We start from the raw sequence: 13,560 nt of genomic DNA, 5'->3' as shown, positions 1-13,560 counted from the left end.
GGTTTGAGACGTATGAAAAAATATGCGGTTAACGCAGAAAGACAGATCACCAATTGAAGCTTTATGAATAATGGATACTTTATTCGCAATCAATGATTGTTTTGGTAAAGCCATACTCAGTGTATTCATTAGATGAACGGTAAAAAAGTAAGAGCGAGGGGAGGGTAACTTATTGAGGCATGCAGGCAAAACCACAATAGCACGCAGGCTCGATGTACTGTAGTGCGCGTCAACTCGATCTGAATTGCGCGATCACATTTGAAACAATATTTCTTTTCAAGTTCTATTTAGTCCATATGTGTCAAACTCAAGGCCCACGGGCCACATCCGGCCCGGCATGTAATTATATCCAGCCTGCAAGATCATTTTATATACTGTATTATTGTTATTAATGGCCCGGGGATATGAAGCGCTGGTAACACAATAAACTACAGATCCCATAATGCAGCGCTTCAGCTGCCTTGACGAACACTTACCGCGTTAATCAAGTCTAGCTTATGATGCTGCAAGTTAGCCCACACGATGCCGAAGAGAAAAGGTGATTCTGAACATAGAGCCTTTAAAAACCGATGGGAGGCTGAGTATATGTTTACTGACATTGCCGGTAAACCCGTGTGTCTCATTTGTGGAGCTAATGTGGCTGTAATTACAGAATTTAATCTAAGACGGCACTATGAGACAAAACATCAAGATAACCTGAAAGACCTGAATGCAATGCACAAGATACAGAAAGCAGAAGAGTTAAAGAAGAATCTGACACTTCAGCAGACGTTTTACCCGTGCAAAATCACAAAGTGATTTCAAGTGAAGCTACTTTTATGGGAGACACAAATGCACCAGTGCAACTTGCCCCACTTTCCCTGTTGCCAAGTAATGTTGAACCAAGTCGGCACTACGGTGTTCCCAAATACGCACTTTGCTGATAAACTGAGTGCACTGCGCACTGAGTTCGCGCGGCGCTTTGGTGACTTTGAAGAACAAAAAAAGAATTTTGAGTTGTTTCGCAACCCATTTGCCGTCGATGTGGAAACTGCACCTGTGCAGATTCAGATGGAGGTGATTGAGCTGCAGTGTAATGGCACACTGAAGGCAAAGTACGATACTGCACAGCCCGCACAGTTTATTCACTCCATTCCCACAAAAATGCTCCAGCTCCGTCTACATGCGGCTCGAACCTTGTGCATGTTTGGTAGCACATATCTGTGTGAGAAGCTCTTCTCAGTGATGAAGACTAACAAAACAGCACACAGGAGTCGCCTCACTGATGAGCACCTGCAGTCCATCCTGAGAATCTCCACAACACAGAACCTCACACCAAACAGAAACGAACTTGTGGCCAAAAAAAAGATGCCAGGCGTCCAAATCTGATAAAATGACATAAGAGCAAAGACAACTGAATGATTTGATTTGTTATTGCTGAAAAGAACAAATTTTATTTATATTTCCAGGTTTTGTTATGCACCATGTTCATATTTGAATTTGTATAATTTTGACAGGATATATTTTTATGGAGAGCAAAATCTTTTGGGATATTTAAAATTTAAGTTTATTTTTATATAAAATTACATAAGAGTAAAGAAATTTGAATGTTTGTTCTTTTAACGTTTACTTTATTTCTAACTTGTATAATTTAGACAGGATATATTTTTATGGAGAGCAAAATATTATATGTTATTTAAGGTTTGAGTTGATTTATTCCGGAATAATATTCTGTCGACTAAATAAAAATTCCTTCTATTTAAAATTTAAATAGAACTTGAACAGATACGATAGTTCATAATATCCACGAAGACTTGCACGTAAGAACGGGAGTCATCCGTTTTAACAAGCAGCGTATTGCACTGATACGAAATAGCCTGCCCATTTAATTATTTAGGAATGGATAAATAAATTAAGATTTTGTACAAATAATGTTTTTCATTTTTCTTCCTTCATGGATTCTGGCACCCCCAGCAACAGTTGCTCGCACCCCAAAGACTGTATATATATATATATATATACTAGCAAAATACCAGCTTATGGAGAAGTAGTGTGTTAAAGAAGCAATGAAAAGAAAAGGAAACATTTTGAAAATAACGTAACCTGGTTGTCAATGTAATTGTTTTGTCACTGTTGTGAGTGATGAGTGTTGTTGTCATATATATATATATATATATATATATATATATATATATTTACACACACACACATAAACATATATATATATATACATATCTATACATATACACATATATACATACATATATATCTACATATATACACACACATATATACACACAAATACATATATATATATATATACATACATACACACACACATATATAAACATATATATATACATATACATACATATCTACATATATACACACACAGCTATTTCGTATCAGTGCAATACGCTGTTTGTTAACACTAGAATTACCAGAGCCTACGAAAAAACTCGTAATTCCGTCCCACCTTAAACTGCTTCTTAAATCCCTTCACACCTCTCCGCCAGCGTCCTTTGTTCTCTAAATGTGCTGATAAAAGAAGCTAGAGCAGCCGGCTATTCCATCCCCCACCAATTTAGAACGTGCACGAACTTCTCTCAGCTCATGCCTTGATTGAGTATCTGGGAGTGAAGTGGAGTTTTAGAGTGAAATAATAGATCGTTGTTTGGAACACACGCATTTCATGTCTGTTCCGTTTCTACAGTAATCTGTGTCAACACATTGTTAAAACAGAAACTTTTTTATATTCTAGTAGTAGATGACAAAATGTAGGCATAAACTATATAATGTATGAAGCCTGAAGTCCAAATAGCAAAGAAACATTTTCACAAGAATAACACAATTGCACTTTTATTCAAACATATAACTGCAGAAACAAAAAGCCGCCTTAACATGCGACATTGACACCAGTTTACTATAACTGACTCTGTGGTTCAATAGATACAGCCCCGCTTGGAATCAAGGGGTCACGGGTTCGATCCTGCGCCTCCCTTTTGAGAAGTAAACTGTTCTTAGTCTTACTGTTTTAGAATAAAACATACATTTGATTTCAGTGTGTAACAGCCGGTGCAATTTATGATCTTTGTAAAGGTTAGCTTTTTTTTTTTATTCACTTTTCACTCTCTCAGTCGCGTTCAGAATCAATCCATACAACCCCATCTGACACGGCATTTTTCACTAAAGACGCGCTATAGCTCTGCAGTGTACCACGATGCATACTAACGCCCCGGTTCTGACACACAAACGCTGGCGAAGCTGCCTTCTTCGTATCTCACCGTCACTTGCTTTTCTTTTTATTCAGTTTTATTGAGTGTTCCTGCCAGTCTCGCGCATGTTGCTGTATGCTTTTTCTTTTGCACCCAGGACATGCAGAAGAAAGAATGGTAAAGACCAACTTCGCGCTATATGCAATCATCAGACACTCCCCATCTGCCCGTGTCGCTCAAACACAGGAACATATATTGGTGTAAAAGTATAACAAAAGTGCACTTTTATTCAAGTGCACTTTTTCCATCGCCTTTTCCTGTAAGAAGCAGTGTACACACTTCTCTCTATGCTGTGGTTTCTATTACACACCTGAAAGAAAGAGACAATACATGTGAACATATCCAGCATACAGCAACATGCGGGACTGGCAGGAACACTCAATAAAACTGAATAAAAAGAAAATCAAGTGACGGTGAGATACGAAGAAGGCAGCTTCGCCAGCGCCTGTGTGTCAGAACCGGTGGGGGCGTTAGTATGCATCGTGGTACACGCAGAGCTATAGCGCCTGTATTCTGTTTCTTTTGTACTCCAGGGCACGCAGAGGAGAGAATAGTAAAGAGCAGTAAGTTCGGCGCTATATGCAATCATCAGACACTCCCCATCTGCCCGTTGTTTTGTTATACTTTTCAATACTTTTTATACTGCTCAAACGGGCATGCTCAAAAAATACACGTGTAATGCCACGAAAAGTGCACGCAGACACTTCATTTCGCAAACAAAACAAGTGCACTTTTATTCAAAACTACCTGTATAACCGAAGAAAAAAGAAAGCAAGATACAGTAGGCGATTGATACGACATCTTGCATGGTGCAATGCTAAGAAGTGAAGATTTTCATTCCGTGCTATATAAAATCATCACATTCAAATATTAACAGTTCCCACACACCCAAGGACCGTCCTTCCTACATTTACGACACGTGTACTTGTTGCCGTGTACACACCTCTCTGTGCTATGGTTTCTATTACACTGAATGAGCACCTGACACTGTACTTTCTTCCCTGGGGGAAGGTCCCGCATCAGAGAATTTCCAGTTCCTGCATAAATTCACACCGATCTGACGCTGTTCGCTTTCAAATAATATTGCATTAGTGCGATTATATTTTCACATATATTGTCTTTCTTTCAGGTGTGTAATAGAAACCACAGCATAGAGAGAAGTGTGTACACTGCTTCTTACAGGAAAAGGCGATGGAAAAAGTGCACTTGAATAAAAGTGCACTTTTGTTATACTTTTACACCAATATATGTTCCTGTGTTTGAACGACACGGGCAGATGGGGAGTGTCTGATGATTGCATATAGCGCCGAAGTTGGTCTTTACCATTCTTTCTTCTGCATGTCCTGGGTGCAAAAGAAAAGCATACAGCAACATGCGGGACTGGCAGGAACACTCAATAAAACTGAATAAAAAGAAAAGCAAGTGACGGTGAGATACGAAGAAGGCAGCTTCGCCAGCGCTTGTGTGTCAGAACACGGGGCGGGGCGTTAGTATGCATCGTGGTACACTGCAGAGCTATAGCGTCTTTAGTGAAAACAGCCGTGTCAGATGGGGTTGTATGGATTGATTCTGAACGCGACTGAGAGAGTGAAAAGTGAATAAAAAAAAAAGCTAACCTTTACAAAGATCATAAATTGCACCGGCTGTTACAGACTGAAATCAAATGTATGTTTTTCTTCTAAAACAGTAAGACTAAGAACAGTTTACTTCTCAAAAGGGAGGGCGCAGGATCGAACCCGTGACCCTTTGATTCCAAAGCGGGGCTGTATCTATTGAACCACGGAGTCAGTTATAGTAAACTGGTGTCAATGTCGCATGTTAAGGCGGCTTTTTGTTTCTGCAGTTATATGTTTGAATAAAAGTGCAATTGTGTTATTCTTGTGAAAATGTTTCTTTGCTATTTGGACTTCAGGCTTCATACATTATATAGTTTATGCCTACATTTTGTCATCTACTACTAGAATATAAAAAAGTTTCTGTTTTAACAATGTGTTGACACAGATTACTGTAGAAACGGAACAGACATGAAATGCGTGTGTTCCAAACAACGATCTATTATTTCACTCTAAAACTCCACTTCACTCCCAGATACTCAATCAAGGCCTGAGCTGGGAGAAGTTCGTGCACGTTCTAAATTGGTGGGGGGATGGAATAGCCGGCTTCTCTTTATCAGCACATTTAGAGAACAAAGGACGCTGGCGGAGAGGTGTGAAGGGATTTAAGAAGCAGTTTAAGGTGGGACGGAATTACGAGTTTTTTCGTAGGCTCTGGTAATTCTAGTGTTAAAACGGTTGACTCCAGCTCTTACGTGCAATAACAAATCAAATCATTCAGTTGTCTTTGCTCATATGTCATTTTAGAGCTGGACGCCTGGCATCTTTTTTTGGCCACAGGTTCGTTTCTGTTTGGTGTGAGGTTCTGTGTTGTGGAGATTCTCAGGATGGACTGCAGGTGCTCATCAGTGAGGCGACTCCTGTGTGCTGTTTTGTTAGTCTTTATCACTGAGAAGAGCTTCTCACACAGATATGTGCTACCAAACATGCACAAGGTTCGAGCCGCATGTAGACTGACTTTTTTTGTTCTTCAAAGTCACCAAAGCGCCGTGCAAACTCAGTGCGCAATAACTCTAGCTTCGCAAAAACTTGCAGCATCATAAGGTAGACTTGATTAGCGCGTTTAGTGTTCGGCAAGGCAGCTGAAGCGCTGCATTATGGGATCTGTAGTTTATTGTGTTACCAGCGCTTCATATACCCGGGCTTTAATAACAATAATACAGTATATAAAATGATCTCGCAGGCGGATATAATTACACGCGGGCGGATGTGGCCCGCCCTTGAGTTTGACACATATGGACTAAATAGAACTTGAAAAGATATATTTTTTCAAATGTGATCACGCAATTCAGATAAAGTTGACGCGCACTACAGCCTGCATGCCTCAATAAGTCATCCTCCCCTCGCTCTTACTTTTTTACCGTTCATCTAATGATTACACGAGTATGGCTTTACCAAAACAATCATTGATGGCGAATAAAGTATCCATTATTCGAGTATGTAGATCGGGTTATATATATACATATATATATATACCCGCGTATCGCAGCGAGAAGTAGTGTGTTAAAAAAGGTAGAAAAAGAAAAGGGAACATTTAAAAATAACGTAACATGACTGTCAATATACAGTATTTGTTTTGTGAGTGTTACTGAGTGTTGCGGTCATCAAGGATTTGATTATCATTATTTCTTTCAATCAGGTTCGTATTTGTAGGATGTGTTGTGTTCAAGTTACATTCCGTGTTTGTCAATCGTTGTAAAGATGACAGGTTTCATTCATCGATTCGTTTCTTACTGCATCAATAAACAGCTCGTCTTCTTCTTTATCTGAGACCTGACACACTGCATGCACGGGTTTTTTACACTGTCTTCCTTTAGCGGACATTGACTTTTTCCAACGTGTGCTTTGTTCCCGCAGTAGTTGGATTTATGAATATGCTTGTATGTATGAGACGCTTCATATTTTTTGCTGCCTTTTCAATTGTGTAATTCGGGTTTTGTTCAACGCTCTTTGGAACTGTTGCTTTTTATCCGTGCACTGCGTCAGTTCACGTGAGCCACTCGGTGTACATGCATCGAAGGTTCCCAGCTGTGCTGGTGCCATCTCCTGCTATGTCCATGGCTGTATTTAATGTTACCTTAGTCCTGGCACTTAAAACTTTCTCTCGCAGTTTCGCTGAGTTTGTGTCAAACACCACCCTGACCATCTCATCTTCCTCTCCATAAGCACAGTCCTTCACCCGTGAATATTTACCCGTGGCAGTTTGCTATTGATTGCCGCTGACGGACGGCCTTATATGGGCAGGCACTAAATTACAAACGCCAGCGGCAGCCTGTCTATGAACTTAATTTAAAGTGTAGGTTTACATCGTGCTTTGTTTCCGAAGTAGCAGAACTCATGAATATGGTAGTATATGCCACTCGCTCGCTTCTTATTGTTTCGCTGCCTTCTCAATTATATAATGCATGTTTTCTTGATCGCTTTTTTGAGGTCTTCCTGGTTTTCTATGTACTGTGTGAATATGTGGGAGGCGTGATGATGTCACACGAAACTCCGCCCCCACGGCGTTGAAGCTCATCTCCATTACAGTAAATGGAGAAAAACTGCTTCCAGTTATGACCATTACGCGTAGAATTTCAATATAAAACCTGCCCAACTTTTGTAAGGAAGCTGTAAGGAATCAACCTGCCAAATTTCAGCCTTCCACCCACACGGGAAGTTGGAGAATTAGTGATGAGTCAGTGAGTGAGTCAGTGAGTGAGTCAGTGAGTGAGTGAGGGCTTTGCCTTTTATTAGTATATATGTGTATGTGTGTGTGTGTATATGTATATATGTAGATATGTATGTATCTATATGTTTATATATATGTGTGTGTATATATATATATATGTGTGTATATGTGTGTGTATGTATATGTATGTGTATATATATATATATATGACAGCAACACTCTTCACTCATAACAGTCACAAAACAATTACATTGACAATCATGTTACGTTATTTTCAAAATGTTTCCTTTTCTTTTTCATTGCTTCTTTAACACACTACTTCTCCACTGCGAAGCGCGGGTATTTTGCTAGTAGAGTATATAAAGAGGACTAGGAGTTTGATGTGTTCAGGGCACCTTTGTGATGACATTTGCATTGGCCTTTAGATGAGGAACTTGTGGCAGCAAGTCTTGGGTCTCTTTTTCAAACACATTAAGTGGTCTAAAGACACTGTACCTTAATGCATTCACAAATGTAAAATGGACCAGAAAGCAACGGGTCCACGTCTGTCATTGAAAGCAGGAATGACCTGCGGTGCTTGGTGAAGGCACCAATGATATACCAAAGAAAGGGGCACAGGAAATGAGGCTTTCTTAAGGCACAAGGATGGCTCAGCACTATTGGTTTGCAGAGATTCTCAAAAAGAAGCAGTTGGATTGAACCCATTTTGTTTCCCATTTATTTTAGAAGTGAGACATCCACAACGGCCAACCTGAATGGTAAGTCAGATGGTGAAACTAAGGCTCTGGGCAGATGGCAATCAGGTCTTCAGAAGATATGTGCTACCATGACATTGTCACTCACTTTAAGTTGGATACTTCTACTTTTGTTTCCTATTATTCCTATAATCTGACCATTTGGCTAACTTTTCTTTCTATTGCATTATCTGCATTAGTGTTGGAAGATTTGAATCCTCGTTAGGGTGCAGTGGTAGTGCTGCTGCTTTGCAGTAAAGAGGTTGTGGGTTTGCTTCACAGGTCCTCCCTGCGTGAAGAGCACTTTGAGTAGTGAGAAAAGCGCTATATAAATGTAAAGAATTGTGATTATTTGTTGTCTTCTAGTCTTACAGAGGTGCCAAGGTAGGCTGGGTGGGGCACAATTGGGCCTATCAACTGAGAAAGGGAAGGTACATTGGCTGGGAAAGACAGGACTGAAATGGGTTATGCACACTACATAGTTAACATGCCTTTTAATTGACGAGTCAACAAAATTTATACACTGTGTATGTAAGTATACAGTATATATACTAGCCATGTAAGCCTGTGCTGTAAAAAGCCGGGATCCTACAAACTATTAAAATCATCAGAAAATAAACTGAAATGTAGAGATGTCAGGAAAATGAAAGGAACTACTCTGGGCATCTCTCTCCTAGGAGGACTTGTTTTACCGATGTGCTCGCATTGCTTGTGCATTAGTGTCAGGAGGAAAAGTAAAAGGAATACAAGTTTGCCGATGTTAGCGGCTAAGTGACTTTGTCTTTCCTTAAGGTTTCGTTTTGCTGATATGGGGGCCTCGCTTGTCTTATTAACGGGTAAGTGAGTTGTCTGTTTCCTTACCCTGACTCCACCTCTCACCTCCGGCCGGACAGACACACGACGCACACACTTCCTGAGATATATAAATACACTGGAACCTCGGTTTGCGAGTAACTTGGTTTACGAGTTTTGCAAGACAAGCTAAATTTTTTAATAAATTTTGACTTGATGAACGAGCGATGTCTTGTAATACGAGTAGTATGGATACACTTTGTCTGCTGACCGTCATGCGATCACAACTGAGCTGATGGTTCTTCTGTCTCTCGTGTGTGTGTGTGTGTGTGTGTGTGTGTCTGTGTCTCTCTCTCTCTTCTCTTGAGGGCAATCGTCTCTTATTCTCCGTCTGAGTCTGCGTGCCTCACTCATATACTCAACAGCCGTACGAGCGTATACTGTTTACTACAGCATTGTGACTGTGTGTGTGTGTGTGTGTGCGCGCGCACGTGTGTGCTGTAAAGTGTGAGTCCAAAACACGAAGCTGAGTCTCAGTACTTTAACAACACCAGCTTTATTCAGCTTGAAACAGCAACAGCACTGTTATTTATTGTAGCGGGATCTTTATAATGTTCCTTGTATGACCCATAGACGACAGGCGCTTATAGCATGTATGCGATCTTTTTGGATACGCTTATACGGCGAACTGCTACAGCGCTGGGAGACTGTGATTGCTTTGGGACGCTCTTCCGCGTGTCGTCCCGTTGGGGGGAATCCCACAAGAGTTTAGAAACTCCCTCACACCAGACATAATTCTTTTTAAAGGTAAAGTGCAGGTTAATTTGTTTTATGTATTTTTACTTTATATTTTGTATTAATCATTTTTATATGAATAGTTTTGGGTTGTGGAATAAATCATCTGAGTTTCCATTATTTCTTATGGGGAAATTCACTTTGATATACGAGTGCTTTGGACTGCGAGCGGAATCTGGAATGAATTATGCTCGCAAACCGAGGTTCCACTGTATAAACACACACATACACATATTATATATATATATATACCAGCAACGGCGCAATGCACGATAACGTGCAGTGAATACACTTGACTTGAGCATTCCTAGTTTTCATTCTCTTCCTCTGTATGTTTAGCATTCGTTTGCTCAGAGGTTGATGCTCTTGCTGCTTTCTGAGCAGCTCTTCTTTTCTCCACCCTAGTGACCCGCTGCTTCTCTTCTTTGTCGGCATCTTTTCACATTAAAACTGACTAAGTTAGTGTTTGTATTGTAATTACTTAGTAAATTTTCTATAATTTTTCACTTAAGCTGGCACTTAAGTCTTCAATCTGCCTCAAGAATGATTAGCGAAGGTGGTAGGGAGTGAGAACGGCGCCCATCATACGCATGCGTCGCACGGCTGCCCTGCTCCGTGCTGCCGAGAGTTGATTCTACAATAAAATAAAAATAAAAAGAGTAATAAAAATCATCACCATGAAAGCGGATAGTAGATGCCACGTAGTATATGTGTACCAAATTTCAACTCAATAGGTGAAACTGTTTGCGAGCTACAGGTTATTTAAAATCCTGGAAATCCTGGAGATACAAACGAACAGCCATGGTAGTGTATTATAGAAGAAGATACACACACACATATACATATATATATATATATACATATATACACATATACACACATATATATATATATACACACACACACACACACACACACACACACACACACACACACACATACACATACATACATACATACATACATACATATATATATATATATACACACAAACAGTTTATATAAAATGGGAGAATATGAGAGAGAACTTACTGGCTCTGAATTTCACTTGGTTGTGTATACTGGTCACTAACAGACCCTCTTGAACCCTTGTAGAGAAATGTTATAAGCAAATCTGACACACATTAGATCTGTCAGAGGTGTTAAACTTAAAGAGAACATATTTAAATCATAAAATTTCAAATCTCTTTTATTAGTATGAATGTCAAAAATTATCCTTCAAATCTTATTTTTCGATTTTCAGTTCTAGCAATTCACATTTCTGTTTGTTGGCAGACACATTTTGATTCCCTCATTTTAAACACATCCATCCATCCATCCATCCATCTTCCTTTAACATGGCCTTTTTATAACTTCACTTTAACATAATCCTGATACTCTGTATGTTCAATTCTTCATAATAACTATTCATGGTGGCTCTAAAATCCGTACTGACCCCTACTCTCTCTTCTGTTTCTTTTTCCGGTTTCTTTGTGGTGGCGGCCTGCGCCACCACCACCTACTCAAAGCATCATGATGCTCCAACAATGATGGACTGAAAGCCAGAAGTCTACGTGACCATCATCATCAGGTCCTTCCATGAAAATATGATGATTTATGTTAGGTAGAATGCCCAGAGGGGACTGGGCGGTCTCTTGGTCTGGAACCCCTACAGATTTTATTTTTTTCTCCAGCTTTTGGAGTTTTTTTTGTTTTTCTGTCCACCCTGGCCATCGGACCTTACTCTTATTCTATGTTAATTAATGTTGGCTTATGTTTATTTATTTTTATTGTGTCTTCTATTTTTCTATTCATTTTGTAAAGCACTTTGAGCTACATTTTTTTGTATGAATATGTGCTATATAAATAAATGTTGATTGATTGATTGATTGATTGATTCCTAACCCACTTATCCAGGGCAGCTAGAGCCAATCCCGGCAATCAATGGGCACAAACAAGGCAGAAACAATCCTTGGACTTTGAGCCAGTTTATTGCAGGGTGAACACTGGAGCCGCCCGCCCCTTCTCCCCAAGGATACCCACACCTATACAGGGAGAACATCATGTAGGGGACACCTGGAATGTGAACCCCAGTCTCCATACCACACGGTGGGAGCACTAGCACTGACACAGGTGGCAGTAACATTTAATAGGGCAGTAAAAACTGGCAGAACATCCTTCTCGATGAAACTTAGTACTTGAACCTAATGAGTATTGTTAATGTGACCCCCAAAATGTGAAGAAATCCTAACTAGACAGGACCTGTTATTTTTGACGTAGGCTTATACTGACCAGTGATTATCGATCAAGACAAGTACGTCACCCTTTTGCAATTTGATGGCCTGTAATTTTAAATGCATTATAGTGCATTATGTTCTATAAAGCATTTTAATACTTTAAATGAAATGCGCTGTATGTTAAAGACCTATGAAATGATTCATAGAGCACAGTGTTACGAAGTCGGTTCGCAGAAGTTGAACCCTGTTAGAGACTGAACTGTGTCAGGTCGTTTCGTTCTCCCCAGTGATGTCGGGGGCTTCTACCCACAACAGAAAACTGCGCGGTTTTGCGACTTTGGATTCAAGTTTTTGTCATGCGACCCCGTTATTTCCACTCACACGTAGGATTTCAGTGCACAGGTAATATAGTTTATGAAATATTGTTTCTTACATTAAACACTGACAATGGAGTTGTTAAATAACCAAAAAAAAAATTAAAGTCGCAGATTTGCTTCTTTTTTCACGACTACTACAACTTTGATTGATTCTGGAGGCACTGAGATGCAGGTTGTGATTTCTCGCGTTATTAAATGTGGTTATAAATTAATTATAAAGAGCCAATCTAACAGATCCAGCATGCAGCTCTGTCACTTCAGAAGTCTCTCCGAGCCCCGTTTCGTATATCTGGACCACCAACCCTCCGCCTCCCTTTCCTTCAGTTTCTTCCGCGCTGCACACAGAGAGCCAAGCGATCTTTTGAACCCAGCTAAGTAGCTTTAATCAGAATTGTCCTCAGCGAAACCACACAGAAGCTCCTAAAACTGTAATATCGAATAAGTCATATTTCCAGGAACATTCGTATAGCGTCTTTCATGATCAGCAACGACCCACTTCGTGCTTACATGTTAACATCGCTGCACACCTGTACTCTTATAATTTAATCAAAGCGTGATTTAAATCAGGAGAATATGAATACCATAACTGTGTTATTTATGAAGGACAGTCCAGCAGCCTTAAAGATACAATACCCAGTATGCATTGTTAAATATCGTTTTCGCACTTTTTAATTTACATTTCTTTTCCTTTAGCAGATAAATGCGAACCCCATTTATGAGCTCTAGGAAAGAACAGGTAGCTTACCGTCCATCCAATGTGGAGTTTACGCGATTTGGATCCGCAGTCACCTGCTAAATGGAACCTTCAAGAACCGCTAATTATACTGACTGGGGTGGAGCAGTCGGGACATCTTAACGCCCCCAAGGTCATTAGTTACGTGCCCACATTTTTGTGTTTCCTTCCTTGATAATTAACCCATCAGCTGACTTTAAAAATAAGCCTCATGTCCGCACCTGGCCATATAAATGTAGCCACGTTTTATCTTAAAACTGACTTCCTTATGAAAAGCCTGTGTAAAAAAACAACAACAGAATAAATAAAATTACACGGAGAGAGAGAGAAAGGAGGAAATTACACTAAAAGTAAAATTAAATAATCTCAGCAAGA

General features: G+C 39.8%; 1 long non-coding RNA gene across 1 annotated transcript in view; it reads right to left on the bottom strand.

Moving 5' to 3' along the window:
* Positions 1-13,236, bottom strand: part of LOC120526375 — a 28,260-nt gene extending 15,024 nt beyond the window's left edge. The window contains exon 1 of the long non-coding RNA XR_005633144.1: positions 13,198-13,236. This is a non-coding gene — a long non-coding RNA (uncharacterized LOC120526375). The remainder of the gene's footprint in view (positions 1-13,197) is intronic.
* Positions 13,237-13,560: the final 324 nt, after the last annotated feature.

Source organism: Polypterus senegalus, chromosome 3 (genome assembly GCF_016835505.1).
Source record: "Polypterus senegalus isolate Bchr_013 chromosome 3, ASM1683550v1, whole genome shotgun sequence".
Classification (NCBI taxonomy): Eukaryota; Metazoa; Chordata; class Cladistia; order Polypteriformes; family Polypteridae; genus Polypterus; species Polypterus senegalus.
The sequence above is the reverse complement of the archived record's forward strand: the minus strand, read 5'-3'. Positions and strand labels throughout refer to the sequence as shown.